This window comes from Pinus tabuliformis, chromosome 4_2 (genome assembly GCF_031772625.1).
Source record: "Pinus tabuliformis cultivar Carrire ecotype Pingquan chromosome 4_2, CPIR1, whole genome shotgun sequence".
Classification (NCBI taxonomy): Eukaryota; Viridiplantae; Streptophyta; class Pinopsida; order Pinales; family Pinaceae; genus Pinus; species Pinus tabuliformis.
Genome location: NC_142304.1, coordinates 273390022 through 273417331, shown reverse-complemented (window position 1 = coordinate 273417331; position 27310 = coordinate 273390022). Strand labels below are relative to the sequence as shown.

Sequence of the window (27310 nt, the reverse complement as noted above, 5' to 3'; positions counted from 1 at the left end):
CTAAAGGCTTATCGATCGGTGCGAAGATAGGAGTAAGGGTATAAGGTTGACATCACGACTATCTCAGGGTGCGAAATCTTGGTTCTTGCACCCCCCCATACTACTTTGGGTGAGACTTCAATCCGTGCTCTGCGGATTGATGCCGAAAGGGTGAGTAGTGTAGGGATTTTCTTGGATGCTTAACGTTGAACCTGGGTCAGGGCCCATCAAGTCAACATAAAGGGTCTAGGTTGTAGTTTGGGACAAAGGTGTTTCGTCCTAAGGTTTGTTGAGTCAAGGGTAGTTGAGTCTAGAGATGTTGGTTTGTCAAAACAAAATCATTGTATATCATTATAAGTGTACCACTGTCCTTGGTATGAGATTCCATAATTTCTTGTATTTAATTTGTGTCCTTTTAGGGTCTTAGGGCGATGCTAGGGAGGTGGTTGAAGACAACTTCAGGTGTGTGCCTGGAAACACTTCAGGGTGGTAGGGTGGTGCTAGGGAAAGTTGGTGCTTGCTAGGGTGTTGGTGCATCCATTCAGATGATTGTTAATAAAACCTTAGGGCATTGGGGAATCCTTCCGGTGGGTGATAGAGAAGCATGCTTTTTCTAGAGTTCCAAGGAGTTCTAGTTTCTTATCAGTTGGGGCTGAAGATTTTAAAATAATTTATTTGAAAAGAGTTCGGTGGTTTTTTTGACTCGGAGGGAGTTTTCCACCTAAAAATTCTTGTGTTCATTGTGTACTGCTTATTTACTGTTTTGAATATTGTTGAAAAATAACTAATGCTTTAAAAAGATTAATTAAATACTAATTGATAAGAAATATTGATTCACCCCCCTCTTAGTATTTCCAACATTGATACCATGAAAAAGTTATATTTCTCAATTTTTGGTGATTCTATTGAGATGACTTTGAAAAAAATTATTATAATTTTGTAGAATATGTTTTAAATATTTGTATAAAAGATATGGTGTGTGTGTGTGATTTGGTTACTTATAGTAAACTTACAACTTTGTATTTTATTTTGCTAAGAAAAGAAGAGTATGACTGATGTATAAAAACTCAACTTGTAAGCGAAATGACTCACAATATTTCCATGGAGACAAAAACATCTTTTCCTAAGTAGTGCCACCTTCCTCTATGTATGACATGCAAAAGATGGTACATGTTAAGTATAAAAATTTGATTGAAAAACATATAGTCATTTACAATTTAGGGAAAAAAAGAGTTATATGAAATCACATATGAAGATTTAAATCACTTAAAAATGTATTTATTTTTTAAATTTTGAATGTTTCTTTTGGTTGATAGACCACACACACATACATGGTCTATTGGACTTTAAGAGGGTAAGATATTAATGGAAATTATTTAACATATTATTTCTATGCTCGAAGAGAAGTGAGAGAAGTGTTCCCAAATCACTATAGTTGTATTGCCTTAATAGGTAAAAAAGGTTGGTAGTGTGACAATTTTTTTGAAAATTAGAACTTTGACTATAAGCTGTATAATTTAAGAGAAAGTGTTTTCCATCTTCAACCCTCTTAGTATCACATAGGTGAAAAACTCTTTCTTCCCATGGAATTTTGTGAATAGACCAATGCCTAGTTTCATATTGAAGGTCATTAGAATAAGTTATTGTCTTAGCAATGCTCATTTTCTTCTTAACCCTAGTCAAGACATATAAATAATTTTGGTTTTCAAGATTAGGGTTGATCACCTCCTTATAATATCTTAGTTTTTTTTTTTTCCCTCTAACTCTTTATCGCCCCACAACTTCTTCCTAAATTTTGAAATAATAATATTTTTAATATTATCCTTATTCTGAAAGATGATCTCCTCCTTTATCCCTCAATGGTCTAGCCAATATTGGGCATCCTTATGCCATCCTTGCTTAAGTTGAAGGTGGGGATTTTGGTTAGAGTTAGAAGCAATTTTAGGAAACCTCTTGGCTTCCATGTTGTATAACTTATTCTTATACATCATATACCTGGTCACAACCATGCTTTCAATAAGGGAAAAACTAGCTTCAATTAGCAGGATAGGGTAGGGAGTATTTCCTTTAATATTAAGGTTGTAGGTTATAAACTACTTTTCAATATACTCAATCTTCCTCCATGATTCTGATATGGATATACTGCAATCCCAAACCTCGCATCCATATAAAATTATAGGGGTGACAAGAGTCTAAAAGTGGAGCTTTTCTAATCCAAAATCCAAACATTGATTAACTTATAAGTGTTTTCAAGCCCATAGTAAGCTTTCCATCCTCCACTTATCCTTTTCTCAATGTTATAATTCCAATTGAGTTGATGATGGATGTCAATTCCCACATATTTGTAAGAAGGGACTTCCACCAAGTAGCTATTATCATAAATGAAACTATCATAGGTAATACTTTTGGACTTAATTATCACAACTTTTGTCTTGTCAGTGTTAACAATGATACCCATCTTGGAGCAAAAAATCTTGGAGGATTATTAGTTGTTTTTCTAGATCGTCATGGCCCCTTGACAAAATAATAGTATCATCAACATAAAGGAGAAGAGTCATGACTATGCCAGTGAGCATGGTGCCAACACATCTTGCATATTCTAAACACTCTTCAAGCTTACCAATGTAAATGCCAAAATGGGTGGTGAATAAGGGACACCCTTGCTTGACTCTGATATTGCAATTAACTTCTTATAAACAACCCTTAGTGGTATTAGGCTTGGAAATAACATTCTTGTGTAGTATTGTCACAACAACCCTCAATTTGAGAGGAACCATTATCTCTTCCAGCCTCTTCCATAGGTTTGTCTATGGAACGATGTTAAAAGCTTTTCTAAATTCCACAAAACAACAAAAGAGATCAATTTTATTATTGTGACATTCTTTTCAAAGATCCTGAGAGTAACAAGAAAAAAATTGAATGATGTCTCTTAAACCCAACTTGTCCTTTATCTCTGTTACCATATATTTCAACCCATAGGCTAATCTTCATTTCCAAAATAAGTTCGTACAACTTGGATAAAATGTGGATGATCATAATAGTCTTGTAATTAGAGGGAATGTGTTTATCCCCACTTTTAAATATAAGTACAATAAGGCTCTACATCCAAGGCTTAGGAAAGCCTTGTTTCACTACCAAATTGAAGAGCTTGTGTATGTGAGGGATGAGGATAGACAACAACCCCCCCCCCCCCCCCCCCCCACATTTTTAAAATTCCAGCTTGATAACCTTCAATATCCTTAGCTTTCCCATTAGCAAGATCCTTAAACCCAAATTCAATGTCTTCCAAGGAAATATATCATCCTCTATAGGAGCATTCAAAATGGTGCCGATGGAAATAGGGGACTTGTAAAGGTTCTTAAGGTAGATATTCCAATTTCTTAAGGGAATCAAATTATTTCTTTAGTTTTATGAATTAGAATTTTCCTCCAAAAATTTTTGGGATCAACTTTAGAAAGGTGTAGTAGTTGCTCTTGCTTCCTATTTATATAACATCTTTTCTTTCTTTTAATAAGAGTGTTGTACATATTTATCTGATCAAGTTTTAAGGTTTCACTAAGAGCATCTCTAATCAAATTTCTAGCAATTTTACAATCATTATTATACTAAGGGTTTTTATTTCTATTATTCTTTTTATATGTCACCTCGGTAGAGAACTTACCAATGGTAGTGGAGAGGGTTGTATTAAAATCATGATAGAGGTGCTCAATGATATTCTTATAAGTTATAAGGTGTAAATCTCTTTTTAAATCCTTTAAGAAGAGATTCATTTTACCTTCATCCAAAAGTAGGTGCCTTTGGATCTCATAATTCTCTTACACGTGGCTAGTGTGCATGTCAAAGTTTAGAGTTAACGATAAAGGTATATGATCAAAATTAGGCTCATGGTCATTTAAGAGGTTAAAATTTACAATTTGGTCAGAGACATGGATATCAGAAATCACATCATCCATGACACGACTACCAAGCCCATGAATACAAGTCATCTGCTTGGAATTTGGCCACTTGGTTGTGTCATTACAAATTATAAGGTTGTGGGAACTACAAATCTTGATTAACTCAATACCAACTAAATTCTCAGTCCGTTCTTCAAATTTTTTTATTGAGTCTACTAGCTAAATCAAGGTCCCCATCTAGCCAAACAGGATTAGGGATGGAGTCATTACTTAGAAGAATAGCTTGGTTAGTTGCAGTTATAACATTTAAGCCTCTAAACAAGAGGTCATTACCTTCATTCCTTGGAGTATGAGTATCTTTTTCTAGGGTATTATAGGGGCAATTATTATCCAAATTGTTTTTCTTATAGAAGGTAAAGTTGATAGGTGCAAAATAACAAACTGTGATATAAATCCTCTTAGTGTTAGCGTCATCTATTTTGATCCAAATGTACTAATTGAGGGAGTCTATCTTATGAAGTCGAGTCTGAGGGGAAACATTGTTTTTTATATAACAAGTTATTCCTCCAATACCTCTACGAGAGGATTATGTGTTCCATGCCGACCATATAATGAATCTATCTGAGGGACCTTAGACTCATCGTGTTCCCAAGTTTCGACTAAGAAAACAATTTCAATTTCACTTGGGATCCAACTTAACATCGAACCTTTACGTCATGGAAATGCACAACAATTCCAAAAGAGGATCCATAGTGTGCCAAATTCCGATTTATCATTATCATTTTGGTCTCCATCTCTAATAATAGATTTCTTATTTCTAATGATTGCCCATTTTCCTTTTTTTTGGCTTCCTTTACCTTTTGAACCTCTTTCCTTAATTTAATTTGGTCTGTTGGAACGAGATCTGTGTTTATGAATATTCTTGTCTCTTTTAGGCTAGGATATTTACTAAGTATGCCAAATTTATGGCCACTATAGTTTACCCTAACACAAATCAATATATCTTTATGCTCAAGTATCTTTCCCAACCTTCTTGCTTCTATGAGATAAGTTTTTTCAATTCATGACTTACTTTTTAGTTTTGTGTTTACTAGTTGTAACATGTCATCTTCTTTCTGCTCTTTTATGCCAACAATTATAAGTTTCAAGGCTATTTTATTTTTATTTTTTTTCGAGGAAATATCTGGGTAGATCCACCCGAATGGATCACATCCTTGTAAAAGCCCCTGGTTGATTCCCTATGTAAATAAAAAATAAGACCAGGTCACAGGACACGTATTCCAAGCTGAGTTTTGGGTAAAACATGTAGGAATTTACAGGGCAAGTTCCTCAGACAGAACACCAAAGGACACCGCTCACAAATAGATCACAGATCAATACACCAGTACTTTTGATGTGGTTAAAACCCTCAAAGAGGGAAACAGTCCACGGCCTGAGCCAACGCGGCCACTTCAGGCAATTTATTAATAAAAGAATGAAAATTTACATAAGCTTCTCTCATGAACGGTTAACCTACAAATGACCCTCCATGCTCTTTAAATAGAGATCATGGACCAATCGGGTGTTAAGCCATGGATCAAGTGTCGGTAATACCGAGGAGAGAATGAACCGTCGGATCACTACATATCATGACCGTCGGATCGTAAGTTACAAAATGTACATAGTAAAGAAACACACTTTACCTAACTCTATACTAGACCAAGTTATACTTAACTATTTCCTATGTGTCGGAATATCCTAACATCCCCCCTTAAGAACAACTTGGGATAGGATTGAAGGATTTACAAATATCACACAATAGGAGAAGGAAGGAGGCACTAGAGTCTATCCCCCCTTAGTGACAACTTCCTGAACTCCAACCATAAATCGAAGTTTAGTGAACTTTGCCTCTGTGAGAGCCTTTGTAAAGATGTCTGCAACTTGATCATCTGTTGAAAAATATTGCACTTTAAGAACATGGTCGTGGATGAGCTTTCTGATGAAGTGCATGTGCAGTTCAATGTGTTTGCTGCGCTGATGTTGGACTGGATCTTTGCATAGTTGAATGGAACTTTGATTATCACACCAAAGTGTAGTCGGATGTTGCTTCTGAAAGCCAAACTCTGACAGGATCTGACGAAGCCACAAGGCTTCCTTACTAGCTTCTATGGCACCACGATATTCTGCTTCTGTTGAAGAAAGAGAAATGGCACCTTGTTTCTTGCAAGCCCATATACCATTAGGAATTTACAGGGTAAGTTCCTCAAACAGAAAACCAAAGGACACCGCTCACAAACAGATCACAGATCAATACACCAGTACTTTTGACGTGGTTAAAACCCTCAAAGAGGGAAACAGTCCACGGCCTGAGCCAACGCGGCCACTTCAGGAAATTTATTAATAAAAGAATGAAAATTTACATAAGCTTCTCTCATGAACAGTTAACCTACAAATGACCCTCCATGCTCTTTAAATAGAGATCATGGACCAATCGGGTGTTAAGCCACGGATCAAGTGTCGGTAATACCGAGGAGAGAATGAACGGTCGGATCACTACATATCGTGACCATCGGATTGTAAGTTACAAAATGTACATAGTAAAGAAACACACTTTACCTAACTCTATACTAGACCAAGTTATACTTAACTATTTCCTATGTGTCGGAAATATCCTAACAAAACATAGTGATGGGTATCACTTGTGATTAATTAATGGCTATGGAAATTAGCAAAGGAAAAGTGGTATTAATTGACATTTTATATATGAAATAAAGGAAAATATGAGAAAAGGGAGATGAAAGGTCACATATTTGCATGAGAGGGAAATTGAAGGGAAAATGAAGAAAATAGAGGTCTCGATGATAAAAAGGCTTCTCAAGATCAGTTCAAAGCTTTGTGTCAGTTTTATCTTGGAGCTCTCTTCTATTCTCTCACAGTTTTATACACTTAGAGAAACCTTGGAGCGTTCTTGGAGCATGGTTGGAGCACTCTAGTTTCACTTGGATTGGAGAAAGAAGGCAAAGGAAGACAAGAAAGCTCAAGGGGACAATGAGATCAAAAACTATAGCCAGATTTCTTTGCAGGTAATAGGTTGCATGTATGACCCCCTTGTTGATTTATGGATTCATGGTACATGCATGTGATTATCTGGTTATGTTGTGTCATTGGCATGAAGGATTTCCTGGATTGAAAGTAGATTTAGCCTTGCCTTGCCATTTCTTGGATAGCCATGGTGTTGTGGGTTTCACTTCATTGTTTTCTGATTGGTGCTCATAATTCCTTATGGTCGTGGGTTGGAACAAATGCTCTAGAAACCCTGGAACAACTTGGGTTGAGTTACTAGTCCTGGAACCTAGGTTGGAAAAATGATCTGGAGCACTTAGTGGATTAAGTTACTAGTCTTGGAGTTGGGTTGGACAAATGATCTGGAGCCTTAGAAGGTTGTGGGTTGAGATACTAGTTTGTAGAGCCCTTGACAACTTGGGTAGAGACCGATTTGGTTGGTGTTAGTGATGTTCGACCATGAGGTGGAATCAATGGTTAAGTGTTGAGGTGGTTTGGCCTTTAGAATCCCTGGTTTGGTTTTGCGTGGTTTATTCCATGAGATCCCATATTCATGCTTGGAATATGTCTTGGGGGTGATTGGTTGAAAGAGAGATCTGGCTCAGGCCAATCTATGGTCGGGTGGTAAGTGTAAGTCCCTGACTTGGTTGGTAATTTCATATGTTAATAAGAGTCATTTTTCTAGTGTGATTCATGTATATTTGTAGCAATTATGTTAGCGATATTATGGTTGAGTTGCCATGGTTTATATGCTGGTTATTTTATGGTTATTTGTTATTGATATGATGTGTATCTTTTATGGCTCATGTCATTAGTGGTTTAACTATTGATCAGTTGATGAATGTATGGACTAATAAGTGTTGTTGCAGTATGTGGTGAGGGCATAGGGCCTTCTCAGCGATTCTAAGATGAATCTCAGAATAGATATGCATTCATGACCTGTAGCTTACATGTTTTCCATGTGTTTGACGAAATGTTTATTATGTTTTAGACAGTCTAGGTCAAGTTCTACCTTCAATTTTGTATGTTTAGCATTGTTGTAGTGTCATTATTGATTCTGAGATGTTCGAGAAAGTTTTGGGAAGTGGTCTGGAGCCTGTTCTGGAATCTATGCTCAAATTGCGAGATTGCACCCTCTGAACTAGACAATTTGGGTCACGACCACATCCATGCAGGCTTGTGCATGTGGTTGAAGGCCTATAACTACATGGATGCCTTTTCATGCATGCAATTTGGGTTAAAGTGTGTGAAATGCATCCCCAACTCAGGGTTTGGTCACCTGAGGTTGTTCTTTGGCCCCTAAGTGTCCTACAACCCTGAGGGATGAGGTGAGTTTCCATCTCATCATCATTTGTCGGCCCCACTTTCATAAATAAAGATTGGAGGTCGGCTCATGTCATAGTAACCTTCCTCTCATGTTTACCCCAGTAGGCTGGTGAAACTGGGTAAATTTGGGAGGGGTGGTTACAAATTAGTATCAGAGTTCCCAGGTTGAGGACTTGGACTGGATGGCAAAATGTGTTTGTCATGCATGCATGTCAGTTGTATATATGTTTGTTATTCATGTATTGTGATAGTAATTGTTGCAGTAGTTTTGTCATGTAGAAGTTGATGATTTTGATGTTGAGATGATTGATATGTTGATTTCTTTATATATACATATGTTGTGCTAATTTGGATTGATTTTGCAGAAAAGATAGCCTCCCCTCAACTTCACTGAGGTATGATGATCATGTTTATATTTTGTTTATTTGACATGGTATGTTTGTAGGAAGCAAAAAATCAAGATGAAAAGCAAAATGGTGGACTATAGTTCATGTGATTCTCCCTAGAGATCAGATGAACAACGTGGTGATGAGTACTCCCTTGACATAACAGACACATTGAGAAGTTTGAAGGCAAAGATCAGAAGTTGTAAGGTAGATAATGACACGATCATTCAGTCACAACAAAGACTTGCTGGGGTGTAGGAAAAGAAAGTAGAGGTCAATGCAATGATTCTTTAGAGTGTACCATATTTGCAGAGACAAGGACCACTTAGGATTAGTCATGGACAGGAGGAAAGGACCAATGGGGCATATGGAAGCAGGTCTCAATCAGGATACAAGTTTGACAAGGATGACATAGTCAGATATGGTAGGTTCTTGGATACACCTGACAGGAGGGGTAATGACCGTGGGTTCTATTCTAGTTCTGGTTCAGAGAGACAACATCGTCATCACCATCACCATCTGTATAGGAGGAGTGAGAAGCAGTACTTGCCAGAGGAGTTCAAGAAATCAAAGCCTCCTACATTTGATGGAGAAATGAAGAAGTCACAAGATGTAGAAGCTTGGTTGCTTGGGATGAATAAGTTTTTCATATTTCATGATTATTCAGAAATATGAAAGCTAAGATAACTACTTTCAGTCTTAAAGGAAAAGAAGACATTTGGTGGGAAGATGTAAAGAATGTCAGAGGCATTCGAGAAGAGGATCTAACTTGGAGTGAGTTCGAGAGACTTTTTCAAGAAGAAGTATCTATCTGAAAGATACTATGATGACAAGGCAAAGGAGTTTTATGAGTTGAAGATGGGATCTATGACCAATGAGGAGTATACTAGCATATTCTTGGAGTTGTTGAGATATGTGCCTTATCTTAAGGAGGAGAAATCAAATATTCAAAGATTAATCAGTGGGTTGTTGGTGTCATTCAAAGACATGATTGGGTTTGATGACCCTAGATTGCTGGAGGAAGCCATTAGAAAGTTGAAGCATTGTTATGAGCAATTGAAGCGCAAGACTGATTCTAAGCAAGATTGGAAAGGTAATGAGAATAACAAAGGAAAGTGGGCTAAGGAGAGAGGAAAAAATCATGATACATATGACAAGGAAAATGTAGCACCATATAAGAAATTTAATGCAGTTGATAGAGGACAGGGATTTCAGTCTGAGGAGCAGAACAAAGGTGAGGGAAGGAAGCCTATATAGTGTTGGAATTGTGGCAAGGATCATTGCAGGAGAGATTTTCCACAACATTAGGGTGGAAGACCATAAATCTATAGTGCTCAGGAGGCATAGACATTTGGGGATGTTGGACAAAGTATTCCTCGAATTTATGTAGCATTGGATAATAGGCAGGCTGATCATTAGGCATCTATTATCGAAATGGAAGGTAAGTTTTGTAATCAAGTTGTTTCTATTTGGATTGACCATGGATCTAAGTATAGTTATATCAGTCCTAACCTGGTGGATAAAGTGTTGCTTGAATAAAGAAGTGCATGCAGTGTCTTGGTTGGTGCAGCTGGCTACAAGTACTAAGAAAAGGGGTAAGATCTTGTGCATTTGAGTTGAACGGTATGTCTAAGTCAGCGCATCTAAATGTGTTTATGTTGGGATCATATAATATGTTATTGGGTATGGATTGGTTTTACATTCACAGGACTAAGGTGGATTGTTATGATGATGACAAAGAGAAGAGAATCTTGCAGGGTAAGAAGAAGCCTACATTAGTGAGAATGGTTACAACTATGTAGGCGAAGTGCAGTAGTTGGAAAGGATGTGTATTGGTTGCAGTTCATATTTTCAGTGATAAAGGTAAGGATGTTGAGGATGCTAAAGTCTTGAAGAGGTATCCGATATGCAATAGTTTTGAGATGTATTTCCAACAAATATCTCAGAGTTATCAAGTTGATGTCGAGAGCAACACCAACATCAAAGGCACCGTACATGATGAGGAATCCATAGTTATTGGAACTAAAGTTGTAGTTGAAGGAAATGCTTGACAAGGGATACACTAGGCCAAGTGTTGTTGCCTTAGGGTGCACTAGTGTTGTTTGTGAAAAAGAAAGATGGTACTCCCAGGTTGTGTATTGATTACATGCAGTTTAACTAGGTGATGATCAATAACAGGTACCCTTTGCCACGAATTGATGATTTGTTTGACCAATTGAAGGGAGAAGCAGTGTTCTCGAAGATTGATTTGAGATTAGGATATCACTAGGTATGCATCAAAGAAGAGGACATCTACAAGACTGCTTCTAGACCAGGTATGGGCATTATGAGTCTGTAGTAGGTCCTTTTGGTTTAACTAATGCTCTAACTACTTTCATGTGTTTGATGAATAATGTGTTGTGTCATTATTTTGACAAGTTTGTGATAATATTCATTGATGATATATTGATATATTCTACGAATGACGCAGAGCATGCAAAACATCTAGCAGCATTGTTAAGACTATTAAGAGAGCATCAATTGTATGCCAAGCTTAGTAAATGTAGTTTCTTTCAGACAAAAGTTCATTACTTGGGGCATGTGGTTTTCAAGGAAGGTATAACAGTGGACCTGTAAAAGATAAGATATTATCATGGAGTGATAAACTCCTAAAAATGTGGATGAGGTCAGATCTTTCATGGGGCTAGCAGGTTAATATAGGAATTTCATCAAGAACTTCTCACGAATTTCCTATCCTATTACATTTTTGCAGAGGAAAGGAAATAAATTTGAATGGACGGGGGAATGTAAAAATAATTTTGTGCAATTGAAGCAATTGCTCACAAACACTCTAGTTATAAAGATTGTAGATCCAGACAAAGAGTTTGTGGTATGTACAAATGCTTACAAAAGAAGACTTGGTGGAGTTCTGATGCATGAAGGATAGGTAGTATGCTATGAGTAAAGGAAAATGAATAAGCATGAGCAAAACTACGTAATGCATGATATTGAGTTGGTAGCTATCATTCAAGTATTGAAGATGTGGAGACACTATCTTCTTAGTAGGAGGTTCATCTCTATGAGTGATCACAGTGGGTTGAGGTACTTATTTGACTAACCTAATATGAATCTTAGAAGAGCTAGGTGGTTAGCAAAGCTTAGAGAGTTTGATTTCAAGATAAGGTACATTAAGGGTAAAGAGGACAGGGTTGTAGATCCTCCTAGCAGAAGAGTGTAGGTTGTTGGGCTTTGTAATTGATACAATTTTCTTACCTTATTTCTTATTTTTATATTATTTTTCTAAGCATTTTTGTGTGCAGAATGTGATAACTTGCACAATATAGATTCTAGAAAGGAGTCAATGGATTTTCATTATTTTATCTCTTTAATGAATTGATTTAAATTATGAAAGGTGCAATTTACTTACAATTTGAATTGTTATTTGAACAGGGATATCTGATACCAGATGTTGTTCCCTGAAATAGCCGAGGAAGAACATATTATGTGGGGCCGTTCGGGTTAATTATAGCCAGTTGAACAAGATTGGCCTCTATCCTGGATGAATCAGTTAGAGAAAATATCTTGACCCTACTATTTCGAGAAATGATGGAGATTTTTGTAATTTGAATAAAGCATCCCGAGAATATTCAGATTCTCGGGATTACTTTCTATTTGAAAATAGGCTTGTTTTGTAATATAAAAATGAGGGATTGAACCTCAGTAGTTGAGTTAGAGCTGTAATCATCTCGATCTATATTGTAAATCTCTATAGATATTCCTTGTAATTTACTCATTATAATTTAATGGAGACTCTTGTTATTCAATTTTAACTTATCACGCCGAGTTAGCTACAAGGCAGTTGAATTCCAATGATTTTGGGCTCAGTCTTGGGACTACTACTGTCCTTTCTTATATCATTAAGTTATTATTTTGATTTCAGTTCCTGTTATTCAATTATTCATTTATTTTCTAGATATACTTGTTGTTAATCAGATTCGTTGTTAAAGTTTGTGTTTTTGCAGCGGTTACAGTTGGATATCATAGAATTAGATTCATTGCAATTGGTTCTTTGGAGTGTTATCTTTCCTTGTTGTTTCCTGTTGGTTAATGTAGAGTTGTTAATTCTTATGATTTGATATCATTTATGGCGAAATCATTTCTAGCTATAGTGTTTTTCCTTTCTTATAGACACAGTTCCCTAGGAAACAATTTTGTATTTGGTTGGATTTCTTCATTGTTTTTGGTAGGAGTCTTAACGATTTGATTCCTTTAGCAGTCTTGTTTGTTTAAGCTTGAAGTCTAGAAGCCAAGTGTGAGTTATTTATTTCGGTAAGTGCGAGTTGTTCCTTTAATTCATATGTCTTTACTTTTCATTAGGTTCATACAAGTTAAGTGATATTAACACCGTCTCTTACACAAACTGTGTGGACAACCTTGAAATAAATAGACGAAACTTCGGGTTGATGATTTAATGTGTAGAGGCCAGTTGGTCCTTTAGGAACAACAAAACACCCCAACATTTTAGTGTCATTGTCGGGGAGGTTATCAAAGAAGTGTTAGCCGTATCTCTGAAGGGTTGGGTGTTAAAGACGGAAGGTAAGAAGCTATGCACGCAGTAAGTAAAAATCTTGTGCCAGTTCCTACCCTCAGTCGATACATTTAGATCGTTTAGTGTGTATGACTTGGAAGAAGCGTAGGACTACAAATTGGATAGTTATAGATAAAATATTGACTGCAAAAACCACCAAAACCCAAGGTCAAGTTGGCCTTGGAATAACGACATTTATAGACGAAATCATTCACAAATCAAAGTCTCAAGCGTCAGTATGTCCCCGAGCAGTATCTGGGAAGGGTTCTACTATTTCCCCTCAAGTATCAAGGTCATCTGCTGTAGCTAATGCTAATATTCTTGAGAAAAATGTAGGATTTGAGTAAAGGCTTCAAGGTATATATGTTAGGCATATGAATCCTTCTAGTAAGAGTGAGGGGAATTCTTGCAATTTATGAGAGGGAGAAGGTGAGATGAGTGAGCCATACCCACAACTTTCTGATCCAGAATTTCTTGCAACACCTGTGGTAAGGAGAGAACCTGAAGTTCTTGATATTAATAGTGTTGCGAGACCTTGTCAATGTTCGGAACCCTGCCAACATATTATTTTCCGGATAATGCCTCATGATCACGAGATTCCTGAAGATTACTAACAAATATTTAATCAAATGGAAAACACAACAACAGGAACACAAACTTCAACCATAGAATATTCTATTGTTGATCCACAAGCCAATGCACCAATGAAGGCTATCCCGTTGCAGAATCTTCCAAATTTCCATGGAATGGCTTATGAGGATCCTGATGCATTTTTGTTTGAGTTTGATGTTTTATGCTAAGGTTATGATTATACTACTCACCCCTAAAAAATAAAATTGTTTTTTTCTACCTTAAAAGGAGTAGCATTACGCTGGTTCATGGGAGTAGGAGGCAATACTATAACCTCATGGGCTCAAATGAAAGAATCCGTCATCACTAAATATCAAGACTATCGTTGATTTAGGATTTAAGAGAATAAATATTTAAAATGATTTCAAAAGAAGATGAAACTTTGGAAGAATATGTTGAAATATTTCAATATAATTTGTAAAGTTCACCATACACTACCCTACACAGAGATGTATTGATGATCCAGGAGGATCTCGAGACACCAAGGGAATGGATAAAGGCTCGAAATTCAAAATGGCAGAAAGGAGAATTTGATGGCATCAGTTGAGAGGGCTTGTCTTCCTGATCGCGGTGGCGTGAACGGTTTGTCAATCTGAGCTTGTATGCAAAAGATAGAGCTCTTCAAAGATTGGTATGGCAGAGGAAAAATGGGGTCCACAGTGCGCCACATGGCATCCTAGTCAGCACGTGGAACCCACATGGCAGCCCATCAAACACTGACACATGGCAGCCCTTTATTAGCTTCCTAAACCTGCACAGGGAAACATGGGATATTTTGATTATAACTACAATTTTATATAGTTATTCAATTTAACTATATAAGTAAAAACATATTTTACCGAATCAAAAAATTAACAACCAAAATATAAACAACCATGTAAAAATATTCCAACCATGGGAAATATTATGGTGGAGGGATATGGTTTAACGATATACCATATAAAATTATAAAACCAACATATTATGGCATAATCCATTATGATAAAGTTATAGAAGCCAACGTATTGGGAGGCAATACATGGCATATGGTAAAGCTCTTAAAGCAAAACAAACTAATTATGCATGCCCTAATTATATAAACTCATTTTTTTACCGTTTTGCAAGGGAGAGATCAACAAACTAATTATGCACGCCCTAATTATATAAACTCATTTTTTTACCATTTGTAAGGGAGAGATCAACGGGCACGGATTTTGAGACTAGGTGGCGGAACCCCGAGCAGTGAGAAACACCGATGGAACCTTGCTTGAGCAGCGTTTTTGCAGGAGGGTGATTTTGGTCCAGACTCAAAATTGGGCAAGTTTTATATGGATTTTACACCTCTTGGCGATGAGAATCCATTGGTGGTGTCAGTTTCTGCAACAGAGCTCTCCAATTTTCGGGCACTTTTCAACATGGAGGTATAATGCTCCATTTTGTAAACTGATGAATGTAACTTCTTTTGATGCCATTTTTAATGAATGAAGGCCTCCCCATTGATCAAGCACGGCCCGGAGATGTAGTCCAGGAGGGATGAACTCCGTTATCAAGTTCTTGTATTCTTGTCTTCTTATGCTCTTCTTCTTCTTTCTTTCACATGTGCACATTTAAAGTTTCTCTTTGGTTAAGCTACAAACTGTATATGTAATTCTTTAAATGCATCTATAAACAAAAGATAACTTGGATCAAGTGGTATTAGAGCAGGGGATTTTAGATGTGAATTGCATGTTTGTATGTTAACGAGAAACAGGCTCCGAAGAGGCGAAGGAGAATTACAGTCTTTCGATCCCGAAACCGGGCGTGCACATCGAAGGAGAAACATGGCAAATGACGAGACTCGATATGACGAGGAGCAAAATTTTCGCAAGACTTTCTATATGTTGGCAGATCGTGTTGAGAAGTTGTTCTCAAAGCTCAAAAAACTGGAAAATGCAAAGGGGAAAACTCCAGAAGGACAAGGTTCAGTGCATGGAGATGATGATGGAGGAGATCCACCTCCTTCTCCTTCCACAAGTGGAAGTTCTTCCTCTTCTTCTCACCATCATAATAATCGAAATTCCAAAGATGCATCTAAGAAACCTTTTTTTAAGTTATATGTTAAATTTGATCTCCCCGTGTACAATGGTGAAAGCAATGCAGAGAAACTTAATAATTGGATTAGGCAGATCGAGATCTACTGCAGGATTCAGTAGATCGTGGAGGATGAAGCAAAGATTTAGTTGGCGTCTTTGTGATTAACCAGCACTGCTCTCGTTTGGTGGGAAAGCAAAGTGCAAAGCAGCAAGAATGTTGGTAATCTTTATTCCTCTTGGCCTAATTTCATTTCTGCATTAAAGGCACAATTTTATCCATTGGGTTACATGCAAAAAGCTTTAATGAACTGGTAGTATTTAAGGCAAGGTAATGGTCAGGATGTTTAGAGTTTTATAGAAGAATTTTAGGAAGCACGCACTAAATTTGGGTATTGCACTTGATACACCTGAAATTGTAACTAAATACATTGGATCATTACATAATTATATTAGGCATTCCCTGTTATTGTTTGAACCAACCACCATTGATGTAGCCAGCGTAAAGGCCATTCACATTGAGAACAGGGTCAAATGTGACAGAGATGACCAATCAAAGAGAACGACAACAGTCAAGAGAAGGGGAGAAAAGCCCTCTTGTACACATTGTGGGAAAGAGGGGCATGATGAAGAGAATTGTTGGAAGCTGCACCCTGAACTGAGACTTGAGAGGAATGATAGAAATGGGAAATAGAAGGCCGTTTCCACTGTACAGCAAAGCCAAGATTCCGAGTCAGAGGAAGATGAGAAAGTCACAGCTACAAGATTTGCATGAGGTAAGCCCGTTGACTTGGGGTCTGACTCCAATGATGAGATGAAGTTTGTAGCCCTGGGGGTCGTGACAAGAGGGCCCATAGATTTGGGGTTTGATTCTAGCTATGAATCAAGGATTTCAACCGATATAACAAAAAGGACACTTCCCTCAGCAGGACTTCAAGAACTTGAAGAGATCAACCACTGCATCCAAGCAGAGAATGTTGAGCTAAGGAGGCTTCTACAGGAGGCAAGGGATGAAAACCAAAGATTACTACGCCAGTTGCAAGCCAAGGATGAGGCCTTGAAATAGCCGCAGCATAGCCGTTGCGAGGTAAAAAGTGATTTTCCAATTTCATATGATTTTCATGATGATGAATTTTTTGCTTTTGAAAACCATACTACAGGGATTGGATCCAAATTAATGAAGAAAATGGGATATCAAGGAAGGGGCCTCGACATCAAAGGCCAAGGCATCATAAACCCCATCAAAGTCAAGGAGTTGCCACACCATGCAGGAACCGGATACACCAGAAAGGGAATAGGGGAAGTTCCAATATAGCTAGTAACCAGCCAACATCAGACAAAGAAATTCCTTCCTCACAATCCAGAGATAGTGAGGGCTCCATGAACACCTTTCGAAGAAACACCAAGGGGAAGCGCCCCAAGGCAGCCCCGAAAGTTTGGAGGAGAAAGAATCATTGTAATCATTGCAACAAAGAGGGACACCGAAAAGCCACGTGTCTGATGCTCCATGTTCCGGAAACATCGCTAGAGGAGCCAAAAGATGAACATGTTCAACAGATGAACCTGCACCATTCACGACGGTCTACTTTGTTAAGATGGTTGTTTTAGGGTAGTAGCTTGTTATGGCCACCATTGTAAATCATACATTGCATTGTAAAAATGATGGTGTGTTTCCTATCACTTCAAGACGCAATGATGATATTTTGGCCTTTCCTTATTAGTATTTGAGGCATTAATTACTTTTATGTAATCCTTGGCCAATGCGTGTGTGCTATGAACTCTTGGCAAGGAGGGGTTGTTGAGTCATGTGTGGTGTGCATAATTGCAAGAATGTACCAGTTTCGCATGCAAGAGATTGACAATGTGCTAATGCTTTTGGAGGACCAAAAGCTCCTCAGTGGGGAGGATTGATCTAGGAGGATCTCGAGACACCAAGGGAATGGATAAAGGCTCGAAATTCAAATGGCAGAAAAGGAGATTTTGATGGCATTAGTTGAGAGGGCTCGTATTCCTGATCGCGGTGGTGCGAACGGTTTGTCAATCTGAGCTCGTATGCAAAAGATAGAGCTCTTCAAAGATTGGTATGGCAGAGGAAAAATGGGGTCCACAGTGCACCACATGGCATCCCAGTCAGCACGTGGGACCCACATGGCAGCCCATCAAACACTGACACATGGCAGCCCTTTATTAGCTTCCTAAACCTGCACAAGGAAACATGGGATATTTTGGTTATAACTACAATTTTATATAGTTATTCAAATTAACTATATAAATAAAAACATATTTTACCAAATAAAAAAAATAACCACCAAAATATAAGCAATCATGTAAAAATATTCCAACCATGGGAAATATTATGGTGGAGGGATATGGTTTAACCATATACCATATAAAGTTATAAAACCAACGTATTATGACATAATCCATTATGATAAAGTTATGGAAGCCAATGTATTGGGAGGCAATACGTGGCATATGGTAAAGCTCTTAAAGCAAAACAAATTAATTATGGATGCCATAACAACGTTATGGTTTAATCCGCCCTAAGTTATATAAACTCAATTTTTACCATTTGCAAGGGAGAGATCAAGGGGCACGGATTTTGAGACCAAGTGGCAGAACCCTGAGCACTGAGAAACACTCGTGGAATCTTGCTTGAGCAGCGTTTTTGCAGGAGGGTGATTTTGGTTCAGACTCATAATTGGGCAAGTTTTATATGGATTTTGCACCTCTCGACGACGGGAATCCATAGGTGGTGTCAGTTTCTGCAACAAAGCTTTCCAATTTTTGAGCACTTTTCAGCATGGAGTTATAATGCTCCATTTTGTAAACTGATGAATGTAACTTCTTTTGATGCCATTTTTAATGAATGAAGGCCTCCCCATTGATCGACTAGGGCCCGAAGATGTAGTCCAGGAGGGACGAACTCCGTTATCAAGTTCTTGTATTCTTGTCTTTTTATGCTCTTCTTCTTCTTTCTCTCACATGTGCACATTTAAATTTTCTCTTTGGTTAAGCTACAAACTGTATATGTAATTCTTTAGATGCATCTATAAACAAAAGATAACCTGGATCAATTGAAAGCCGTTTTGATTAGGGGCATGAAAGATGAATGGATATAAACACTTACTATAACGGGACAAGGTGACATTTCCAAAGAAGAATATAATGATATCATAAAACTACGTATCAGATGCTCATGAGGGAGTACACGAACCAAATTTAGAATTCACGATCCTCTCAACAGATCTAGTAGGACTACAGGCAGAGGAGTTACTGTTAATCAAGGTTGTGATTGATGTCAATATGGTAGTGTTTGTGATGGAAAATTCTTGTGATCATTATGTTTCCCATGAAGGACCCAAGGACTAAATACAACATATGGAATGAATATATATATATATATATATATATATACAGACATAATAGAAGCAATAGACCCAAGGAGGAAAGCCAAGGAGAAGTAGATCCGTGAAGTAACATGAGCAAGAAGCCAAGGAGGAAAGCCATCAAGGAAGCCATTGGAAGACAAGAACAAGAGCCATCAAAGAGTAGCCATCGGATATCACAGAGAAGCCACAGGAAAGCCAAGCCAAGAGTAAGAGTTTGTTACAAACAATTTTTATTGAAATATCACATATGCTCAAGAGTAAGAGCCATATCGGAGATATCGCATGAAATATCGGAGGAGCTAACATAACAGAGGAGTTAATAGTGTTATTGGAGGAATTATATCAGCGGCTTTATTATTTGTTACCACTCGAATTCCCTGATTGCGATTTAAGCCGCGGACCGACTGCTCCAATAGAACACGCCCTAATGTAATATCGCGTCTGCCTCGTCGGAAGTCATATCACCAGTCTTAAAGGAATGTCACACTAAAACTGCGATTGCGATAATACATGTGGACCTGAACAGGTTATAGTAACAACCCTAATATAACATCACATCTGCCATATCGCAATTCTTATAGGTTTTTCATGGTAAAACCTCCAATCATGATATTATTACGGACCCGCTACACCATTATAACATTATTTAATATCATATCGTATCCGCTCTGTCAATAGTAGGGGCATCGACTATATCGGAAAATAGAGCATGAGCACGATTTGTAAAACCTCTGATTTTCATGAAGTTGCAATTGCGATTAAGGTGATGACGTGGATGTGGGACCTCCATGTGGGTATAGCCTCTCCTATGTGATTTCCGTAAATAATAAGTCTATTGGATGAATATTAAAAAAAAGGGGCCTCTCTGATATAATTTTAATATGCGAGATCATAAGTTGGCCTCTCCTCCAATAAACGTGTCTTTTGGTTATTGGTGAGACTCATATAAATACAAGTTAAAACACTTCACTTCAAGTAGGTGAATCGGGAATCTATCACAGTGAAGAAGGACAGTTCACAACTTGTGAACGTGAGGTAGTAGAAGAAAGGAACCCAAAGGTCAAGCGAACGTAAGAGGAAGCTGAAGATAAAATGAGAAAGAAGGAAGCCGAAGGTCAAACGACTCCATTGAAGAAGTACAGATCGTAACTCCAAGAACAATTCAGTAAAGCGAAATAAGGTTTGATCTGCCATCATTTGAAGGGAGCAATAGACTACACCAGTATTGAAGTACTTGTGAGTATGATTCTTGGAAGTAAGATATCGCGACATTAAGAACAGTGAGAAGTAGTCACTCTTGAAGCACTTACCGCGACATATAAAACCATGGGTTGAAACAGAGAATTGTTTTTTGTGTGTGCAGACATTGAGGCTTAGCACAACTTATCAAAGATATCTTGTTGAAAAGCATCAACAGATCTTGGAGAAATTATTGGAGATCATGATGGCTATTTGAAATCATCACGAGGTAACTTTGTAGACTCCGTGTGGGCAATATGAAGAGTTGTGAAGACTCCTTCATATCAAGACAGGTTGTCATTGATTATGTAGCATGGAGACTACAGTGAAGCTGTAGATTGATAGAATTCAGCGAAGAAGATTTTGGGAGTAGATAATTACCATCAAACATATCTAGACAAAATATAGCAGTGGGTTGGAACCCAGAGGGTTGGAGCCCTGAAGGTTGGAGCCTTGAACAAACAAGGTAGGTACCTTGAAAGATAGGGTCAGAGCCCTTGTGGTTGGTGCCTCATAATTGGAAGGATTGGTGTCCTTGGAGTTGGTGCTCCTAAATCCAAGGTTGGTGCCTTGACAAGATAGGGTTGGAGCCCTTGGGGTTGGTGCCTCAGAATTGGAAGGATTGGTGTCCTTCGAGTTGGTGCTCCTAAACCCAAGGTTGGTGCCTTGACAAGATAGGGTTGGTGCCCTAGAGGTTGGAGCCTCACAAAAAGTCCAAGTTGGTGCTTGGAAATAGGTTGGAGCCTGTGAGATTGAAGATCAATGTCTTCATCAAGGGTTGGAGCCCTATATCTATTGTACCTGATTTATTGTAAAGATTATATTAATAAAAGCAGTTATTCCTATTATTCATTTTGTGTTCTAAATATAAATGATTTAATTGGTAAAAATAACAATTGAAAAGGAATACTGATTCACCCCCCCTCTTAGTATTTCCAACAGTTACATGAGCAAAAGCTGGTAATCTTTTAGAAGATTTTAAACTGATAGTTTGACTACATTAATTACGTAGTTGGATGTCCTATAGGTGAAGCAAAAACAACTGAAACAGAGTAGGCCTTGACTATTTTCTATCCTCATTGTAGGAAGAAGCACAGTCATAAGGAATGTCCGCTGGATGCAATTGAAGTATGCACTATCTGCGCTAAAGATCACTCAATTGAATGTTTTCCCTCACTCCCTAGATTGAAGGTTGTATTCAACGAAGCTGAGGAAGACCTAGAGCCAACTTTTTTCGTGACACAACGACGATAGTGGCAGACTCACCCTCCAGATATGATGCAAGATCCTTTGTTTTATTCTGGACAATATGCTCAACAACAGATTCTTGGATTAACATGGCAGGGCCAACAACCTTTTAATACCACCTATCAATCTCAACCATACTCCGCACCACCCTGGATAAATCATTCATTCACTGGAACCTTGTGCCCAAATCAACAATATCCTACATCTTCATGGGAAAATCCATCAAATAAATCATACCCTTCACATTGGGAAAACTCACCTACTCAAGGACCAATGTGGTTTCAGAATTGGTAGCGTCTTGCAAGACCGATTTATTAATACATCAGAATGTTGCCTTTGTCACAACCACCATTTCAATCTCCAGTTCAATTGCCCCCAAATGTTCCACCTCCATTACATCCTCAATTACCTACTCAACCGAATCCTAATCCAAATACCAGGCTTATCCAATATTTTGAGATCTTTGTGTTGACAGTGTTGGACCTGCTAACATGTCAGGGGATCTCCCTGGTAAGAAGTCCCAATTAGACCTCAGACCGTTTGGTGTAGGAGTCCCAACAGTGGGTCGTACAGTAATTCCTTGACCACGGTTTTGTATAGAGGCAAGTAAGATGTCCCTGTTGGTAGCAGGGGTGTGACATATGCAGTAAGTCAAGGATGGTGCATGAGCGGTTCTAACACATGGAGGGTGAGGTGAGTACGCCCCTTGGAAACCTGTGATAGCACAGAGTTAAGAAGGGAACACACGAGCAAAGATGAATCACAACATGGAAGGAAAGTTAGCCAACAATACAGAGTGATGGTTAAACTAACATCACATTTTAGAAAGATTCATACATACATATAGAGAAATAACTACACATGCATGCGTAAGCAAACATATACATATATCATTTAGAGTAGTTAAGATAGTTGAAATACAATACAACATATGCATGAAACGTGTTGGCTCTATTATATTAAGAAGTGTAAGTTCCAGTCATACAATACATCCATGTCCAACCACTAGTTCCGATAGCGGAACGTCACAACCATAACCACCTGCTCCTTCAGAGAGATATACTAGCTCTGCGCAGTGGAGAAGCCAAAGGCTCGTTACATTACTGTCCAAGCTTTCACTAGATACTCCTATCAGAAGCTTGGCTAACCAAAAGCCTATACAATGAGTTATGAGGTACTATTTATAGCAAAGGGTGGGGTGACCCTTGACATTCCCCTTTGTGACCGTTCATCTATCCTCATGACTCTTCAACTACTCTATGACTGTTACATTCAACTATTGACACTTGAACTTCCACTTGACAAGATGTTACATTATAATGTACATGTGCCCATGTGAGACAAAATGGCTTGAACAAGCCATGCAAGACATCACTTAAACTAGGACCGTTGTGGTGAGACCAACTCTTTGACATCCTTGTGATGGTCGAAGGTGGTGAGATGATGCCAAGCTTGGTTGTCTGTGATGGTGTCTGTGCGCCCAATGGTGACATCTTGCTAAAGTGAATGCTTGCCTTCATTGCGTCTAGGTGCACTGATATGGCTCCTCTATCCAACTCGTTTGATAGCATGTGCATCATCCTCCTGGGTGCGATCAGGCTTGTTATCACTGACAAAATTTCAATGCTAAATGTCTGCAAATAAGCACATGAACCCTTTTAGCAGTTTCGCAGCGCGACATGTTTAGGTGGTTTCGTAGCGCGCTGCGAAATTGGGGATTCGCTGATCTAAAACATCTTCGCTGGCGGGCCCGATCTTAGCTTCTTCTTCTTGGTGTTTTTGTTCTTCTTCTTAGGGGGATTATTGTGTGTCCCGTGGATATCAGTATTGTCAAATTGGTGGGAATTCGACAGAGGACATTTGGCAAGCATTACTAGCTGTTCGTGCATTAGTTCTTCCACCGACAAAGGACATAGACACATGGTTGAAATTTGCTTCTCTTTGCCGGAACAGTGGTAGTATTAGTCAAGGTCATCCCACCTTGATCAAACTGTTGTAGTATGATCCAGAATTTACGCCTCCAAATACAAGATTGTCAGCTCCGCTTCAAGTTATTTTTGCATATTTAAAGTATCAGTGGTCTCTTGGAGAAGATAGTAAACGGAAGGGAGCATTCCATCGGTTGCAAGATTTGTCTTTTGAGCTTGCTAAAGAGGCACATTTTTCGGGATCTATGTATTTCCAATCAAGAAATGGACTGATAAACGGCTTGGAGACTATCATACACACTTTCACGAGGGATCAAATATCATGGAAGGTATAGTCACAGCAGCAATGGTTTCTGGGAGACTCATAGCAGAAGAGTCTGATCAGACAGGGGTAGCGAGAATGACATCGACCTCAGAGATGGCTGCTGTTTCCAAACAGACAGAAGATTACATCTTGTCTTCCATCAAAGCTGCGTATGAAAGAGTATTGGTGGGCATAGATTCAAAGGAGGAGGCAGAACATGACCATCGTCTAGCAGTATTTGCCGAAGATATGAAGAGAATTGCCATAATGGATTCAAATGTTTTCAGTCCTGTTTTATCACCCTGGAATCCTATGTCTACTGCCATTTCTGCTTCATTACTTCATCAGCTTTATGGTAAAGAGCTGAAACCATTCCTTGATGGAGTGTCACATCTTACAGAGGATGTTGCATCTGTACTAACAGCAGCTGAGAGCCTTGATCAGCATTTGTTGAAACTTGTTTCATCTGTGTGTCAAGATGGCCAGGTGTATGATAACTACAAACAACAGATGATGCCCTACCAGGTTGAAACAATATCTGGTACGTTGATTATGCGGTGGATAAACATGCAACTTGCTAGAATCTCAGAATAGATTGAACGAACAATTCAGCAGGAGAAATGGGAGCCTTCATCATCTCAACATCGACATGGTAATTCTATTGTTGAAGTCTACAGAATTATGGAAGAGACAGTGGATCAGTTTTTCAGTTTACAACTGCCTATGAGGGTTCCGCAGCTGAATGGCCTCGTCAGTGGTCTTGACAATGCACTACAAGCCTACACTCAGAGGGTTGTTAGTCAGCTAGTGGATAAACAAGATCTTATACCACCTGTTCCAATTTTAACAAGATACAAGAAAGAAAGTGGTATGAAGGCATTTGCTAAGAAAAAGGTGGTCGACCCCAGATTGCCTGATGATAGACGTTCTAGCCAAATCAATGTCTTGTCAACATCCAAGCTTTGTGTTCACCTAAATTCTCTTCATTATGCCATTTTCCATCTGAATGTGCTGAAGGATAGCATTCGAGAACGCTGGGCACAAAAGAGACCTCAGGAAATGTTATGGCAGGGCGAAGCTCAGTCGACAGTGATCTCAAGCCAAGGCGTGTTACTGCTAACAGACCAATGGATGTACTTTCAACAGCTTTTGATGGCACCAGAAAAGCTGTTAATGCAGCCATTGATAGAATATGCGAGTTCACAGGCATAAAAATAATCTTTTGGGATATGAGGGAATCTTTTATCGATGGTTTGTACAAAAACAGTGTCTCACAAGCACGGATGCATATGGTGCTTCAAGGCCTTGATTCGGTGCTGGTAGAACTGTGTAATGTTATTGTGGATCCATTGAGAGATAGAGTTGTTAGTGCCCACATTGCAGCTTTTGACTTCTAGGTTTGTTCTGTTCTCCATTATGACAGTACATCTGCAAAACACTCACTGTCAATACCGTAATGTGCAAGTCCATGGTTAGATTGAAAACTGGATCTTTGAACTTATGCGCACAGGTGTTATGTGTAGAATGGATCAACATTCAGTACAACTGAGACATATTCTAATGGAGACATTGCTATATGATAACACGAGACATGATGTCCTTTTTCAGGTTCTATGCATAAGAGCAGAGTCCCTGGAGGAATTATATCTTAACCGAATGCTTCATCCAAGAGAAAATGAGTGGCTGTTGAGAAAATAAAGCTCAAGACAGTCAGAGTTTAGTATTGAAGCTGTGATTTTTGGAAACAACTCAGCAGTTTCGTAGCGCGCTACGAAACTGCTGAAGCTGCATAATTAACGATCAGTGAACCAAATTTTGAAGACTTTCCTATCAGCATTAAAAAAGTTTTTGTGTCATCACACAGGTTCGTGAACAATGCTTACAGCACATTAAGGACGTGGCACTCCATCTTGAGTAATTAAAGGATAAACAACATGGCTAATTACTTTCGAATATCTTTGAGGGAAGCAAAGGCATTAAAATAGGGACAATTTCCTGTTTTTCAGCAGAGGTAAAAGGATACGATATTAAAGAGCAGCAAGCAGCGACAACATCCATCATAACCACCGCCAGAAGGGAAGCAGGTGTCAAAGAACGAAGTTCATTGTAATTAAAGCCATCAAAGCTACCGCTGTAGTAATCCACTTGGTAGAGAATGAATCTTGATTGTAATTAATGCTATGTCCAGCATGATGTAGGATCAGAATCCTAGTTGTTTTAGGTTTCTAGAGATGTCAGTTAGTAGTAAGTGACTTTTATTAGTTAGTTTAAAAGTGAATAGGTGTCATGAGAAAAGGACTTCGAGTTCCCCTCAGATGAATCGGAGTCAGGTAGAAGAACTTTATAAATAGCTGAAACAGAGATAGACAAAGGGTTGGATGTTTTTGAAGAAACAGAGTTTATATTGGCTTATGTAAAGACTTGTTACAGTGATATAAAAGACTACTTTTTCTTCTCAGGATTCATACTTTGTTCAGATGCTCAAGATGTATGTGGCTTTGTTTTATCCTTTATGTTTTACAGCTTTATAGATACACAATCACTCTGAATTCACCTAGCTGCTCAGATTTCCTGTGTGTATTTATGAGTTGAGGTTCATTTGAGAAATGTTTTGAGTGTTTAAACATTACATGCCCTGACTTCCATGAATGAGTAGTTTTATGGTTTACTGAAATGGTGTTTGACTCCATGAGCCCAATGGAAGAAATCTTATGTTGTTTGTCCAACCAGCATGTTTATTAAGTCTTCATTTCAAGAGTTAGCCCTCTTAGTGTTAATCATAATCAATAGTTTGTTTTGAGAGAGCCCTCTCAGACTAGGGAGGCTAATCCTTAGTCAAGAGTCTGGTCTGAAATAGTTACATAGAGTCTAACTGATAGCAGCCATTAGTACATGATTTTGTGATAACAAGGCTGACAACATGTTGATGCATAGTGTCTACGCTACTCTCCATGCATGTGTTGGTGGCCGTGCGCATCAACTTGTCGAAATACATGTTCAACTCCAGTTGGACTTGCTTCTTGTCTTTGCCTCAGTGAGTGTGCCAAATGGGTGGGATCGCATGCTTGCGCACAATGACATGCATGCTTTTGAATTCCCTTGCATGTGATCAACAACACTCACCTTGTGTGCTCCATACCAACTGTTGGGATGGATCTATAACTTGTATGGGCGCAGTTTCATCTGTTTGTGCTTGTTGCGCCCCTTGTTGTACCTATTCATGCTACAACTCATTCTCTCGTTCATGCAGCTCATGTTCTTCCTTGAGTTGCTACTTCAGCACATGAAACTCCCTCTCTGTTCCATTCTCTGTTTTCGCACGATC

At 38.5% G+C, this 27310-nt stretch overlaps 1 pseudogene; it reads left to right on the top strand.

Annotated features, from left to right (window-relative positions):
* The window catches only part of LOC149169040 (protein unc-13 homolog pseudogene), a 53918-nt pseudogene extending 28536 nt beyond the window's left edge, over positions 1-25382 (top strand).
* Positions 25383-27310: the final 1928 nt, after the last annotated feature.